At 35.6% G+C, this 17,795-nt stretch overlaps 1 pseudogene; it reads right to left on the bottom strand.

Moving 5' to 3' along the window:
* LOC138847562 (DNA/RNA-binding protein KIN17 pseudogene) overlaps positions 1 to 17,587 on the bottom strand; it is a 137,288-nt pseudogene extending 119,701 nt beyond the window's left edge.
* Positions 17,588 to 17,795: the final 208 nt, after the last annotated feature.

Below are 17,795 nucleotides of genomic sequence, written 5' to 3'. Positions count from 1 at the left end.
CAACTATAAAATTGTACATTAAAAATAAGAAAATCTCAAGGTGTAATCTAATTGGTTAACTTACAAAATTGGAAAAATAAAATACAAAGCTAGAAAAAGCAAGGCAATAATAATTATACAGGAGATCATAATAAAATAGAGATTATCAAACAACAAATTCATCAATTAAACCAGTTTTTTTTAAAAAATAAACAAATTTAAGAAACTTTTAGCTAGGCTAAGAAAAAGGGAGGTAACAAGTTACTAAATAAGAAAGGTGATTGTAAACCTTATGATTAATTTTACAGAAATAAAAACTTAGGAGAATAGATTATACAATTTTACACTAAAAATGGGTATAATCTATATGAAATGGACAAATTTCTAAAAATGCACAACCTACCAATACAGAACAATGAAAAAAAAATAGAAAGTCTGAACAGACAATAATTAGTAAGGAAATGAATGCATAAATAAAATTCTCCCAACAGGTAGCCTTAGATTATATGGAATTCTATTACATATATAAACAAAATATATTTTTCTCCATGTTGACTATTTTTTACAAAAAAGTATGTGGGAATTTTATCAAAAGCTTTCTTTGGCATCTCTTGAAATGATTATATGATTCTTAGTCCACATTTTCTTAATGTAGTCTACTACATTTATTGAGCAGAGTATGGTGAATTTTTGCATCCCAGGGATAAATCACACTTAATCATGCTAGTTGATTCTTGTGATGATTACATATGTATTCAATAGGGATATTGCCTTAACTTTTATTTTTTTAGTATCCCTTTCTGACTTTAGTAGCAGAATACTACGATATTCTACAATGAAGTGAAAGTATTTGCTCCTGTTTGAATTTTGGGCAGAGTTTGAGAAACACTGATGTCATTTTTTTTCTAAATATTTCATAAAATTTACTAATGATTTTTCATTTTAATGAAGTTATGGATTTTCTTTGCCAGGTAACTGTTTTTTAAATATTTATTTTATTTACTTGAAATACAGAGTTCCAAAGAGAGGTAGAGCCAGAGATAGAGAGAGAGGTCTTCCATCTTCTGGTTCACTCCCCAGATGACCACAATGGTCAGAGCAGAGCTGATCCAGAGCCAGGAGCCAGGAGCTTCCTCCAGGTCTCCCATGTGGGTGCAGGAGCCAGGAGCTTCCTCCAGGTTTCCCAAGCAGGTGCAGGGGCCCAAGGACTTGAGCCATTTTTCACTGCTTTCCCAGATCATAGCAGAGAGCTGGATCGGACGTGTAGCAACCGGGATTAGAACCGGAGTGCATATGGATGCCGGCACTGCAGGCTGGGGCTTTAACCCACTGCACCAAAGCTTTTGATTACTGATTATACCATTAAATATCCATACTCTCTATACCATTTCAACCTTTGGCTTTCTTCATTATTTAGATTGTTTATATATCTGAATTTATTCTAGGTTATCCAATTTGTTGGTGTATACTATAATTTTTCATAGTAGACCCTTATGATCCTTTTTATTTCTATGGCATCAATTTTAATCTTTCTTCTTTCTGATTTTTTAGTTTAAAGCTTTTTTTATTTAGCCAAATTTTTGTGGATTGTACATATATATATATATATTTGACAGGCAGAGTGGACAGTGACAGAGAGAGAGACAGAGAGACAGAGAGACAGGTCTTCCTTTTGCCATTGGTTCACCCTCCAATGGCCGCCGCAGCTGGCGCGCTGCGGCCGGCGCACCGCGCTGATCCGATGGCAGGAGCCAGGTACTTATCCTGGTCTCCCATGGGGTGCAGGGCCCAAGCACTTGGGCCATCCTCCACTGCACTCTCTGGCCACAGCAGAGAGCTGGCCTGGAAGAGGGGCAACCGGGACAGAATCCGGCGCCCCGACCGGGACTAGAACCTGGTGTGCCAGCGCCGCAAGGCAGAGGATTAGCCTAGTGAGCTGTGGCGCCGGCTGGATTGTATATATATTTTAAAATTAGTTTTAATTTTACTTTTTTCAACTTTTATCTAATAAATATGAATTTCCAAAGTATAACTTTTGGATTATAGTGGCTTTTCCCCCAATAACCTCCCTCCCACCCGCAAACTTCCCATCTCTCACTCCCTCTCCCATCCCATTTTTAATCAAGGTTCATTTTCAATTATCTTTATATACAGAAGATCAACTTAGTATATACTAAGTAAAGATTTCAACAGACTGCACCCACACAGACACACAAAGTATAGAGTAGTGTTGGAGTAGTAGTTTTACCGTTAAGTGGTATAGTACAACACATTAAGGACATAGATCCTACATGGGGAGTAGGAATTAATTTCTAAAATGTATAAGGAATCTTTACAACTCAATAACAAAAATATATAACTCACTTTAATAATGTGTAAAGTAATTGAGTAGTGATTTCTCCAAAGAAGTAATTAAAATAGACAATAGATATATAAGTAGAGGCTGAATGTCATTAATCAGCAGGGAAATATAAAGCAAACTAATAATCAGGTGCTACTTCATACCTGTTAAATGACTATTATTTTTAAAATGATAAATAATCAGTGTTAAAAAGGGTACAGAATAATTCAAAACTTTGTATAATGGTGATGAGAATGTAAAATTACACAACAGGTATGGAATAGTGTAGATATTCGACAAAAATAAAAAAAAATTATCCTATGACCCAGCAATTCCACATCTGGGTATAGATCCATAATAATTAATACCAGAATCTTAAAAGAAATATATGCATTCTCATATTTATTGCAACACTATTCACAACAGTCAAGATTTGTAAGGAACATGTCTACTAATAAAGGAAATATGGTATATAAAAAAGGGAATATTAAGATTTAAAAATAAGGAAATCTTTCTATTTACTACAAATAGATCAATCTGGAGGGCATTAGGCTAAATGAAACAAGCCAATGACTTAAGTTATATGAGACATTTATAATAGACAAACTCATAGAAGCAGAGAATTCAATATACAAAAGAACTGAAATAGATCCCAAATAATTGAAATCAGTATCTCAAAGATGTATCAGCTCTTTGACATTTAATGTAGCATTTGTCACAGTAGCAATGTTATGGAAATAATCCAAGTGTCCAAGAGTATATAAATGGATAAGGAAAGTGCAGTATATACATAAAATGGAGAATAATTAAGTATAGAAAAAGAAATTATGCTATTTACAACATAGATGAACATGCAGGATTTTACAGTAAGTGACACTACCAAAAAATAGAAAGAAAAATACTGTGTCATTCCACTTCCATAAGTTAGCTCTAATAGCAAAACTCATGGAAGCAGATAGTACAATAGGATCTGATGAGGTTTAAGAAGACATAGGAGAATGGATAAATGGATAATGCATAAATGGATAAAAAGTTTAAATAATGCTATATGAATAAATACTAGAGATCTCTGGAACCAAATTGTACCTGTAATTAACAATACAGTATTTCTCTAAAACTTGGAGGGGTAGATCACATATTAATTGTTAGATGTTCTTACTACAAAAAAAAAAAAAAAAAAAAAAAAGAAGCGCAAGAAAACTTTGGGATACTGGATATTGCTATTACTTTGACTGTGGTGAGGTATTACAGGCATTTTCACATGTTCAAAGTTCTTAGAGCTGTTAAAATTTTAAAAATCAAGTCAATCATAAACATAAGTACATTAACAGTAAATGCTACGATTTAAAAACTGCAAAAATTTTGGGGCCAGTATTTTGGCACAGAGTTTACGCTGTCCTCTGTGTCACTGGCATCCCACATCAGAGTACCATTTTCCTGGCTTCTCTGCTTCCAATCCAGTTTCTTGCTAATCCACATGGGAAGGCATCAGAAGGTGGTCCAAGTACATGGGCCCTTGTTACCCATGTGGGAGTCTAGGATAGAGTTCCTGGCTCCTGGATTTGGCTTGAACTAGCCCTGGCTCTTACAGCCATTTTCACAGTGATGGAAACACTCTTGCTCTCCCTCTCCTCCTCTCTTCCTGTCACTCTCTCAAATAAATTAATCAGTCAATATTTTAAAAATAAAATCTGTATTTAAAAACTCAAACTATGTGTTATTGATAAGTGATATACCTAAAACATAAAATATAGGAATATAGATAGGCAATAAAAGGGTGAAGACAAATATACTACATAAATTAACAAAAGGGAAGGTGTTGTAGTTATGTGAATAGCAGGAAAATAGATTTTTGTTAGGTCACAGGCATCAGATATTACCCAGGGATACTAATTTGACAATGAGTATTTTAGTCCCTTGGTAGCAGTCTAACTCCAGCAGAATAGTGGAAGCAAAACAAAGCCAAACAATCAAACAGACAAACAAAAAACAGAAGAGAGAAAGAAGAGACAGTGGGCTGTTTTGAGCCAAGACCTGAAACTATGGAGCTCCTTTCTACAGCTCAATTGAGTTATGCCAGTAGAAAAAGAGAGGCCTGAAACACATCCCTTTGTATGGTCTTGTCCATTATTTATTTTTGTGCAACTTGAAATCCATGCATAGTGTTTTCATAATATACATTTCCATGAACCTTTGAAAAACTATTCCTCTCCCTTTCTATATACACACACACATGATCAGATAATGTAAATCAAAATTTTGCTATTTTGCAACATGTATCCATGGTGACTTCCGGGTGTGGTATCACCATATACAATTTTATTAGTGATGATTTTAACATTTATATGAAGAACTCAGCCTTGGTTTTATAATCAAAGGCCAGACTAATTTAGGTTATGTAGGTGATTTTAAATATTGATGCTGTACTCTACCTTATCTTTCATAAATGAAAATGTCTTATCTATAATATCCCCATTTTCCCAAAAATCACTGAATTTTATAATACCTACAAAAATACTTTTCATTGTTTCACCTTGCTTATTAATAAACATGTGGTTCAAGCATTCCCCAGACAGTAAAATAGAACTGTCCTCTCCCATATTAATATTCACATACGTTGGGGACAGCACTGTGGCATAGCAGGTAAAGCTGCCACCTGCAGTGGCAGCATCCCATATGGACACTGGTTTGTGCCCTGGCTGCTCTGCTTCCAATCCAGTTCCCTGTTATGGCTTTGGAAAGCAGTGGAAGATGGCCAAGTCCTTGTGTCCCTGCACCAGCATGGGAGACATGGAAGAAGTTCCAGGCTCCTGGCTTCAGATCTGCTCAGCTCCAGCCATTGTGGTCATTTGGGGAGTGAACCTGCAGATGGAAGACTCCCCCACACCTCTGCCTCTTTAACTCCGCCTTTCAAATAAATATTTTTTAAAAATATTCACATAGGCAACTGACAAAATTGAGCGTGTATCTGACTCTAATATTAGCCTCAGAAAAATAAGGAAGAAATTGAGTTGGCATACAATCATTGTTATTTTGTGCTTTTATATTGTCTGCTAGAGAGAATGTATTATCCAAATGATGTTTGTTCATTTAATTTTATTTTATTTTACTTTTAATTAGTTATTAACAGTTTCAATGTGATTTGTATACACAATTCCAAGAACACAATGACATTCCTTTCTTCTATCCTAATTTTTCGTGCTAATTTTAGGGGCTTTTTGTTTTAATTCATATTGAAAACATTTATTTAGTTCACAATTCATAAGCATGAGATTTATCATTAATTAAATATCATTATGCATATGTGCTATTTTACTTTGGAAGATATTTATGATCAGAAAATTCATTGTGTATTCAAAGATAAATTATTCCCAAGTGTTTGTTACATTTCCAGGCTGTCTAAACAAACACTTTCAAGTTAACTTTGTAGATTTTTGGTCCCATTAATTGCATTGTCATCAACTGGATCTCTAATTTTCTCCAAGATAACATCATCTACTTAAAATCTTGAATGAAATATCTGGTGATAAGTATTGGACGTCAATTCTTTTTTATAAATTTAAATTAACAATGTATTCTACACATTTTACCAATGCCTGTAGAAGTGGGGAAAGAATAGTTACCTATTATGATGTATATATATTCATTTGAAATGCAGTCATCTGTCACAGAATTTATTTATTGAGCTCCTATACCAAAAGATATCACAAGAGTGAAAAAGTTTAAAAAACATGAAGGAGATCTGGTATTTGTCTTTTCTAGTTCCACTAATGCTATGAGTATATTCTGTAAATTATGCACATGTAGTTCTAATGAGAAAGACATAAAAACATAAACTGTGTCAAACCAATTAGAGATTTTTTTTAAATTTCAAATTAAAAAAAAAGTCAAGTAGATAGTTTGGCAGAATTAATAATGGGTTGCCTAGCCAATGGAATATGATAAATGATTGGCTGTAGAAAGCCTGTGTGCACAAAATCAAGAGCCAAAGGGAGCACATAAACAAGTCTAGTACCTGCTAATACTAACAGATAGAATAAATAAAGGGGAGAGTGATCCAACATGGGAAGCAAGATACTCAGCAGACTCATAGAATGGTGGATGTCCTAAACAGCACTCTGGCCTCAGAATCAGCCCTAAAGGCATTCGGATCCGGCTGAAAAGTCCATGAGAGTATTTCAGGCATGGAAAGCCAAGACACTCTGGCAAAAAAAAAAAATAAAAAATAAAAAATAAATAAAAAAAATAAAAATCTCTGTGAGTGAGATCCCAGTGGAAAGAACAGGTCTTCAAAGAAGGAGGTAACTTTCTCTGAAGGGAGGAGAGAACCTCCATTTTGACTATGACCTTGTCTGAACAAGATAAGAGTCGGAGAACTCAAGGGGCTTCCATAGCCTTGGAAACGCATCACTGGTGCATAGGGAGATTACTGATGCCATAAACAGGAGTGTCAATTCGTAAAGTCAACAACAGGAGTCACTGTGCACTTACTCCTCATGTAGGATCTCTGTCCTTAATGTGCTGTACATTGAGACTTAATGCTATAACGAGTACCCAAACAGTATATTTCACTTTCTGTTTCTATGGGGGTGCAAACTGTTGAAATCTTTACTTAATGTATACTAAACTGATCTTCTGTAAAAAAAAAAAGAAAGAAATTATCAATTCCCAACTTGACTCTCACTGGGATTAAACATGACAATAGGTCTGATCTGATTTCATCATCATTTAAAAAATCATCTATTATTTTTCACTTTATGTTTCTGTGTGGGAGCAAACTGTTGAAATCTTTACTTAATGTATGCTAAACTGATCTTCTGTATATAAAGAGAATCGAAAATGCATCCTCATGTGAATGGAAGGGGAGAGGGAGTGGGAAAGGGGAGGGTGGTGGGTGGGAGGGATGTTATTGGGGGGAAGCCATTGTAATCCATAAGCTGTACTTTGGAAATTTATATTCATTAAATAAAAGTTAAAAAAAAAAAAGAAGGAGGTACCTTTCTCTGAAGGGAGGAGAGAACTTCCACTTTGACCATGACCTTGTCTAAATATGATCAGAGTCAGTGAACTCAGGTGGCTTCCATAGCCTTGGCAGCTCATGACAAGAGCCTAGGGTGATTACTGATGCCATAAACAAGAGTGTCAATTTGTTAAGTCAACAACAGGAGTCACTGTGCACTTACTCCTCATGTAGGATCTTTGTCCTTAGTGTGCTGTACATTGAGATTTAATGCTATAACAAGTACTCAAACAGTATTTTTCACTTTATGTTTCTGTGTGGGAGCAAACTGTTGAAATCTTTACTTTATGTATGCTAAACTGATCTTCTGTATATAAAGAGAAACGAAAATGAATCTTGATGTGAATGGAAGGGGAGAGGGAGTGGATAAGGGGAGGGTTGCGGGTGGGAGGGACGTTATGGGGGGGAAGCCATTGTTATCCATATTCTGTACTTTGGAAATTTATATTCATTAAATAAAAGTTAAAAAAAAAACCCTAACAAAAAAAAATTGCTCTCATACAGACTAATAGGGGAAACTAAAATGACCAGAAATGAAAAGACACAAGTCCTCTGCCTAATCACTTATTTCTTGTAACTCAGTTACATAATTTTCTGTAACTCTGTTTCTCTGTTAAGTGAAGATAATAATTCTCTATCTTGATGTGAATGGAAGGGGAGAGGGAGTGGGAAAGGGGAGGGTTGTGGGTGGGAGGGACGGTACGGGGGGAAAGCCATTGTAATCCATAAGTCGTACTTTGGAAATTTATATGCATTAAATAAAAGTTTAAAAAAAAAAGAAAAAAAAATAATTCTCTATCTTATATACATTTCAAGATTTTTACATTCACAGGAAAAATAGATATAAAACAATTTTGTACATCTCTCTTTTTTAAATAAATATCTATTTATTTATTTGAAAGTCAGAGTTATACACAGAGACAAGGAGAGGTGGGGGGTGGGTCTTCCTCTTCCATGTGCTGGTTCATTTCCCAGTTGGCTGCAATGGCTGGAACTGCGCTGATCTGAAGCCAGGAGCCAGGAGATTCTTCTGGTTCTCCCATGCGGGTGCAGGGTCCCAAAGACCTGAGCCATCTTCCGCTGCTTTCTCAGGCCATAGCAGAGAGCTGGATTGAAAGTGGAGTAGCCAGGATTTTAACAGGCGCCCATATGGGATGCCAGCACTGCAGGCAGCAGGTTTACCCACTACGCCACAGTGCTGGCCCTCAACCTTTGTTTTATAAGACATTACTGAGGGATGGGTTTCATTTTGGTTTGGTTTACATTATGCATCAAATACATGTGTATGCATCAGTGATTTCAAAAGTATTTTCTACTAGAATTGTTTACAGAATAGGGAGGTCATACTTCAGTCGATCTCTATGCAGTTCTTTATTTTTAAAAAAGTACAGTATTCAATCATTTATTTGATAAATATTTTTGAGCACCTACTAAACTCCAGACATTGTACTAGGTTATAGAGAATATATAAATAAATAAAAGTGATAAGTCGTTGCCTTTGTGATCCTTACATTTTAGTGTAGATGATAGTACTAGGGAAATTCAAAAAAGTTTTGGGGAAAATTAAATTGATTATTTTAATGCAGAAAATCCATCTACTTCTTGAAGATATTTTATATACTGATGATTATCTCCATGGAGGAATAATAAATGAAGGAGATAGCGAGTGCTGAAGTTGATGAAAGCTGAAGTAGATGTTTAATTTTAAACGGAATGGCCAGGAAAAATTTTATCCAAGGAATTTTATATTGGAGAAAATAACTCAGAAGCTAATGCAGCAAGTCATGCAGATAACTGTGGAATAACATTGTAGGCCAAGGAAACAAAGCATGCAATGGGATCCCTAGGCAGGAGAATTTTTTTCTGGAAAAACATTGAATCAGAACAACTGGAGTAAAGAGCAATGAAAAAAATAGTAATGATGTTGAATATAAGCTTAATTTTTATTTATGTTATTTATTTATTTTAATTTTATTTGAAAGATAAAGGTAGACAGACAAAGAAAGCTCTTCCATTTGCTGATTCACTCCCTAAATGTTAACAACAGCTAGGGTTAGGCTAGGCCAAGTTAAGAACTTAGAACTCAACCTGAGCTTTCCACATGGATGGCAGGGATCCAATTACTTGTGCCATTGCCTGCTGCCTCCCAGGGTATGCACCAGCAGGGAGCTTGATTTGGAAGCATAGTCAGTACTTAAAACTCAGGCACTCCAATATTGGAAGTGGGTGTCCTAAGCAGCATCTTAAATACTATACCCAATTCCCACCCACATTTGTCATTTAATATAATGAAATTTATTTCATATTTAATATAACATTTGTGGATAATTAAAAATTCAATTTAAGTACAGGTAGTTAAGATGCAGATAAGAAATCTGCATTCTAGTACTTAGGGTAGGATTCTGGCTCTACTCCTGATTAAAGTTTCCTGCTAATGTGCTAATGTGAACCATGGGACATAAAAGGGGATGGCTCAAGTAGCTGAATCTCTAACATTCACTTAGGAGGCCTGGATGGAATCCCTAGTTCCCAGATTAAGCCTAGCTCAGCCTGGCATTTGGGGAATAATCTAGTGAGTAGGAGCTTGCTTTCTCTCTCTCTTTGAAATAACTAAAAAACAATTCAATATAATTCTCCCTACCTAACTTGAAGATGAATTTAAAATATATTATAAAATGGTACACATTTCAATACATAGATACTTGATCTCAACTTTAATCAATGATACATTGAAGCAGGTTAGTGCTATACCTGCATAAAACATCATTACAAAATTGACAGCTAAAACTTCTTACCAGTTAAGGAATTGTGAACTACCAATTCAAATACTGTATAATTTTCTGAATGATGTCAGGTCTCAATAAAATTCTAAACAAAATACTATATACTATCATGACAATCATTCCTTTAATTTATGTGCCAGCTGCATTGAAATTTTCAGTTTTTATTAAAATTAATAAAATTGAAAATGCTATCATGTTTCTCAGCTCATATAGTTTCCTAGGCTCAGATCATTATTTATCCTAGATAATATAGTGACTGTCAAACAGGATTTTCAAAAGTTATACAAGGCAAAGAACAGTTTTCTGTGATTCTTCTTCTTTGCATTCATGCCTATTATTACTAAATGTCAGTAGAGTCCACTCTTCATAATTCTCATGACTCAAAATTGTCCCCTAAAATCTACAAAGTGATCTCTAGGGTCTAATATCATTCTTTTTTAAGAACCACTGTACTGAAATGTGCTCTCCCTCTTTGTACTCTCTGTCCCCTGTGAATGAGTCATAGAGAGTATTATAGCTTGGATGAAATTAACTTCTAGCCAATCAAAAGGTATTACCATAAAATTCTATTAACATAGAAAAAATTAAATTTTGAAATAAAATGTTCTTGGTTTACAGGGAAGAATGTGAAGCGCGTACCTTTCTCTCCAATTGTAAGCACCAAAAACCAATATTACTAGGGCATTCCATCAAACTTGCTCTTTTTTTGCCTAAATTACACAAATTCATCCTTGGCTAAAAGCCAAAGAAACCATTAATATAGAGCAAAATTTCTTTTTTTTCTAGAGATTCATAAATTATTTTTGAAATAAAATAGCTTAGAGAGCACCTTAGGTAACTGGTACTAATAATATTTTGACTGGTTCATATACTGGAACTAAGCAAATTGATCTTACTATAAAAACTTCTGCACTGGAAACCAAGGGGAAAATCTCTAACTCAATGGACATGATATGAGAGTTAAAATTTTAAGGTTATAAAGATTTATTCGGGGCCGGCACCGTGACGCAGTATGTCAATCCTCCACCTGCAGCGCCATATACCATATGGGTGCCGGTTCGTGTCCCAGATGTTCCACTTCCAGTAAAGTTCTCTGCTGTGGCCTGGGAAAGCAGTAGAAGATGGCCCAAGTGCTTGGGCCCCTGCAGTCATATGGGAGACCAGGAAGAAGCACCTAGCTCCTGACTTCGGATCGGCCATTGCGGCCATTTGGAGAGTGAACCAATGGAAGGAAGACCTTTCCGTCTCTCCCTCTCACTGTCTCTTAACTCCACTCAAAAAAAAAAAAAAAAAAAAAAAAAAAAAAAAAAAACTTTAAAAAAAGATTTATTGGATCAAATGTCCATGATAAAATAAATTTTTTTTAGATTCCCTTTTGTTTCTAATTGCTTTTTAAAATGAGTCAGTAATTAAATGGACAATTGCAAAAAGTACATATTTAACATCCATGATTATATGGAGGAAAGAGTGATTGCCAAATAAAGGCTTTCCTTTTAAGCATCCATGCTGCAGAAATCAGCCTATTTCAACTTGGCAAGCCAGTAACATGTAAGTCATATTTAAGTTACCTCTGAGGCAACTTTCGCCCTGCTTTGCTCTTCATGTTTCTAAAGGCAGTAATGTTGCAAAGTTAAAATGTTATTTTCAAATGTGTAATTTCAATTTTCCTGTAACTTATACAACCCATTCAAAAAGAATTAATACTAATTTGCTGCTTTTCTCTACAATAATGCAGACAAGACACTTTCATAGTTACCTTATTTGTTTTCTTACATTAACAATTCCTAGGAACAAACAAGCATTAGTAAGCTATTCTTTAGCTTACTAAAATATGTTCTTACCTCAAAGAGATAATTAAATTCTAAGCAAGCAGTAATCCTTATTGAAAAATTAACATGAGCATGAAATACATTTCTTTAAAAAAAGTCTTTAAAATGTCTTTGGGAAATTTGCTGAGAACGTATCTGAAAACTTTCTTATTTTTTCCTCCTTTATAATTTCAAGATGATCCAAAATATACTCGAATGAAAAACTCAGCTTCCTCCTCAGAATGACTTTTGCCACATGGATACCTTTAATCACATCTTAGAACGTATTAAGAATATTGTCTTCCTTCTAAGCAAAGATCTACTCTTTCAATACCCAGTCAAAAACTATTAGAAAAGGGATTGTGAGATTATAGTCAAAAGAATTAATTTCAGGATGTTTAACAATCTATTAATTAACAATACAATGAGTTTTTAACTAATCGCACCTCCAGAATACCTTGAAGGATAACAAACCCTACTGGGAATGATATTTACCAAATGTAGATCTTCTTAAAGCCTGCAAATGAATTACTGAGATTTAGAGAAGGTAAAATTTTTATATAGGGTAGGATTTTGGAGATGTATCTGGAAAAAGAATTTAGAGCAAGTACTTCTGAATTCATATATTTCAGTTTAACCAAAAACATTGGATTTATTTAAAAAGCATATTGTATTACTTTCACCAAACTCTAAGGTGAAATTCAATATACCTGGCATCATTTAAGCCCTGATAGATATAAAGTCTGAGAATGAGGAGAATGAAGTCATATTTTATTGAAAGTGCATTTTTTTTCAGTGATCCACAAATGTGCTGTAAAAAGATGTGCTAAGATGGTAGTGGTAAGATTTGTCCTCTGTTACACACACAGATATAATTATATTATAATATATATATATATATTTACTGAATTTTTTCTTTAGTTAATGTCTTGGAAATGTAGTCTTTCCTTTGTTGTTCTGGAGGAAAGCACAGGAATTTCATTTCAGCCATCTTCAGCCATCTTGGATTTCCCCAAAATCCATGATCATGAATTTTTCTTTGCCGAGAAAGTTTATATTACTAATTCAATCTTGCTACTCATTATTGTTCTGTTTAGGCATTTTATTTCCTCAATATTAAACCTTGGTGAAGGGCATGTGTCCAAGAATTTGTATGTTTATTCTATATTATCAAATTTGTTGCCTTATAATTGTCCATAGTAATCTCTACCAATCCATTGTATTTCTATGGTGTGAGTAATGATGTCTGCATTGTCATATCTGATCCAATGTATTTGTGTTATCTCTTTTTCTCTAGGTTATCCAGGCTAGTAGTATATCACATTTATCTTTTAAAAAAATTTCTTCATTTCATTGATTACTGTGTTGGTTTATAGTCTCTCTTTCAATTATTTGTGCTCTGAGCTTTATTATTTCTTTTCTTCTACCAAATTAGGGTTTGATTAGTTCTTGTTTTTTTTTTCCCCCTAGGGAACTTTTATTTAAAGCATATAAATTTCATGTGTTTCATATATACATATTTAGGAATATAGTGATTCTTCCCACCTTACCTTGCCTCCCACCTTCACTCCCATCCTTCTTCCTCCTCACTCTTCTATTCCCATTGGTATTTTTCACAAAGATCTATTTTCAGTTAACTTCATATTTATAAGATTTTCCCTACACTAAATAGTTCACAAAACAGTATATAAAAATACACAAGGGTTGTTCAAATTCATTGCATTTCAAGGTGTCGATTTCACTTCTATAGATTACATTTTGGGTATTCTATTAGTTACCACAAAGCAGTGAGAACATACTATATTTGTCTTTTTGGGACTGGCTATTTTCACTAAATATAATAGCTTCCAGTTGCATTCATTTTGTTGCAAATGTCATTTGTTACCACTGTGTAGTATTCTATAGTGTACATATCTCATAATTCCTTTTATCTAGTCTTCAGTTTTTGAACCTTCGGGTTGATTCCATATTTTAGCTAATGAGAATTGGGCTGAAATGAACTTTGGAGGTACAGATAACTCTTTCATATGCAGATTTAATTTCCTTTGGGTAAATTACCAGGAGTGGGATGGCTGGGTTATATGGTATGTTTATATACAGATATCTGAGGAATCTCCATAATGTCTACCACAGAGGCTAAACTAGTCTACATTCCCACAAAAAGTGGATTAGGGTGGCTTTTTCTGCACATCCTTACCAGAATTTATTGTTTGTTTATTTCTGTATGAAAGCCATTCTCACTGGCATGAGGTGAACCCTCATTGTGATACTGATTTGCATTTCACTGATGGCTAGTGATCCTGAGCATTTTTTCATTTGACTGTTGCTAATTTGAATTTCCTCTTTTCAAAAATGCCTGTTCAAGTCCTTTGCCCATTTCTTAACTGGATTGTTTGTTTTGTTGTTGTTTAGTACCTTGAGCTCTTTATAGATTCTGGATATTAATCTTTAATCAGTCGCATACTTTGCCAATGTTTTCTCCATCTTCACTTTGCTGCATGTTTCTTTTGCAATGCAGAAGTTTCTCAGCTTGAAGTAATCCAATTTGTCAATCTTTGCTTAATTACCTGTGCTTCTGGGGTATTTTATAAGAAGTCTTTGTCTATGCCAATGTCTTGCAGGGCTTCCCCAGCATTCTCTATTAATTTGATGGTATTGGGTCATAGATTTAGGTATTTGATTCATTTTGAGTGGGTTTTTGTGTAAGCTGTAAGGTAGGGGTCCAGTTTCATACTTCTGCACATGGAGATACAGTTTTCCCAATACAATGTGTTGAAGAGACTGTCCTTCCTCCAGGGATTGATTTTGGATCTTTAGCTAAAGATGTTAGTTGTAGATGTGTGGGCTGATTTCTAGAGTTTCTATTTTGTTCCATTTGTCTACGGCCTTGCTTTTTGTCCATACCAGGCTATTTTGATTATAACTGCCTGGTCGTCTGTCTTGAAATCTGATATCATGATGCCTCTGGATTTGATTTTGTTGTATAAGATTGCTTTAGCTATTCAGGTTCTCTTGTGTGGCCATATGAATTTTAGCAACATTTTTTCTAGATCTTTGAACAATATCCTTGGTATTTTGATTGGGATCGCATTGAATCTGTAACTTGCTTTTGTTAGTAAGGACATTTTAATTATACTGATTCTTTGATTTTTTTTGTCTTCCTCTATTTCATTCGTTAATGTTTGGTAATTTTCATTATAGAGAACTTTAACATCCTTAGTTAAATTTATTCCAAGGTCTTTAAATTTTTTGTAGCTATTGCGAATGGAATTCATTTTAGATGTTCTTTCTCAGCCATGGCATTGTCTGTCTATACAAAGGCTGTTGATTTTTGTGTGTTTTTTATGTATCCTGCCACTTTACCAAATTCTTTCATGAGTTCCAATAGTTTCGTAGTGGATTTCCTATATATAGAATTATGTCATCTCCAATACAGATAGTTTGACTATTTTTCTTGACCAATCACTCTGGCTAAAACTTCCAAACTATATTTAACAGTAGAGGTGATATTGGGCATCCTTGTTGGGTTCTAGATCTTAGTGGGAAAGCTTTCAACTTTTCCCTATTCAATAATATGCTGGCTGTGTTTTTTTTTTTAAGATGTATTTATTTATTTGAATGCCAGAGTTATACACAGTGAAAAGGAGATAGAGAGAGAAATAGGGGTCTTCCTTCCATTGGTTCACTCCCTAGCTGGCCACAAAGGCCAGATGTGCCGAGCTTTCTCCAGGTCCCCCATGTGGGTGCACGGGCCCAAGGACTTGGGCCATCTTCCGCTGTTTTCCCAGCCACAGCAGAGAGCTGGATTGGAAGTGGGCAGCCAGGACTCAAACCGGCAGCCATATGGGATTCTGGCTCTGCAGACGGCGGCCTTACCTGCTATGCCATAGTGCCGGCCACATTGCCTGTGGGTTTTTGATAGACTGCCTTGATTGTACCGAGAACTGTTCCTTCTATACCCAATTTGCTTAAGGTTTTCATCATGAAAGGATGTTTTATTTTATCAAATGCTAGTCTACATCTATTAGATAATCAATTGTATTTTGATAGTTTGTTAATGTGATGTATCACATTTATTGATTTGTGAAGGTTTAACTATCCCTGCATGTAATTATTTCACTAAATAGGCCTTCTAATCCATTCTCTCTTTCCATGTGTTCAGGAACTCATAAAACCTGTATGTTGGGTCATTTGAGAGTATCCCATAAATTGCAAATATTGTTTTTAATTTTTCTAATTTTTTCTTTTTTGGTCTGACTGTAAAATTTTCAAAGATCCATCCTCTAGCTCAGATATTCATTCTTCTGCCTCACCAAGTCTGTTGTTAAAGCTTTCCACCACATTTTTGTTTGTTCTATTGAATTCTTCATTTCTAATATTTCATTTTGATTTTTCTTTAAAACCTCAATTTCATGGGAAACTTTTCATTCATGTCATGTATGGATTTCCTTAGTTCATGATTTTCTTCTGATTGATTCTCAGTAATCATATGATTAATCTTTTGAATTCCATTTCATATATTTCATCAATCTCTTCATCTCATTTTCTAATATTGAAGTGCTGTTGTGTTCCTTTGGGGCTATCACGTTGTCTTCTTTATTCTAGTTTCTTGAGTGTCTACATTTATTTGTAGGCCATTTGTGGAGATATTTGCGGTTTTTTTTTTCCTCTGTTGGCTTTTATCTTTAGACTATGCCTCTGTGGCTTACTGGATTGTCTAATCTTTCAGTTAATATCTAGAGGTGGTCAGAGAGCTCTGATCGGTGCTCCAGGATGGGACAAGTATCCAGTGTGACACCCAAATTGGACTGGTAGATGTCCTCTTTTTTGTCAGAGGTAGAGTCTGACAAGTTCTGTTAGCATAGTCACACCCTCACCTAATCTTTTCCAAGGTGATCAATCCCTGGGTGTTAGCCCACAGTGGGTGCAATACTCCTCTGCACTGCTGTGAGAATCAAAGGATCTGTTCAGTCCTCAGTGTCAGCACAGATCCTGTTGCAGTGACCCAGCCCAGGCAATCAAGATGCTATAAGTGTGTGGTGTCTCTCACTATGATTTTGTCCAGAGACCCAGCTACACCCTGTGCTCTCCCATGCAGTAATAGTGTTCCCATAATGTCAGCACACAAGTCTCCCATAGTCATGGGGTCCCAAAGATCTTCTCCACCTTGTGAGTCTGTCCTATCCACAGAGAGGTGGAGGCACTCTCAGAGCCATATGCCTGTGAATGCTCTGCCTAGGCAATTTGAGTCCTAGAGCATGTGATGTGTTGGGAGGTTGGGGGCACTTAACAGTTCTACATGGGTGCCCAGCCTCGTCAATCCTCCCAGCCAGACTGAAGCGTCTCCTCTCAGCTAGTTGGATGGGCACATGGACACAAGCTGGCACAGCTGTTGTGTATTCCAAAATGATGCTTGCCTTCTCTCAGCTGTTAGGGTGCTGTTGTTGGTAGGGTATAGAGAAATATATCCCCTTTTTCCCTCTAGGTTGTCAGGTACTCTGTCCTCCACAGGCTCCTGGCCAGAATCACATGACGCTCACCCTGAATCATCGATGGCATGGGCTTCTGTAGTGTGGTCTCACCTCACTCTCCAAAGTTGGCACTCAGGCTCTCGGCTGCTGGGGTACTGTGTTATATCTGTGCTCAAGTTGCACATCCACGCCCTCCATTAGATCCACAGCATTCCTCTTCTGTCCACAGAATTTCCACTGCAATTATCTCCTGAAATCTTCCCTGAGATTGCACTCTCTCCATTTTTTTAAAACTAACTTCCTTAGCCTATAGCAGTAAGCTCCCTCCATATTCTACCATCCTGATATCTCCTGATTAGTTTTTAGGCAAGGTGGGTTCTTTGAGATACAGTG

This window comes from Oryctolagus cuniculus, chromosome X, assembly GCF_964237555.1.
Source record: "Oryctolagus cuniculus chromosome X, mOryCun1.1, whole genome shotgun sequence".
Lineage (NCBI taxonomy): Eukaryota > Metazoa > Chordata > Mammalia > Lagomorpha > Leporidae > Oryctolagus > Oryctolagus cuniculus.
This window is presented reverse-complemented; position numbering and strand designations above follow the sequence as displayed.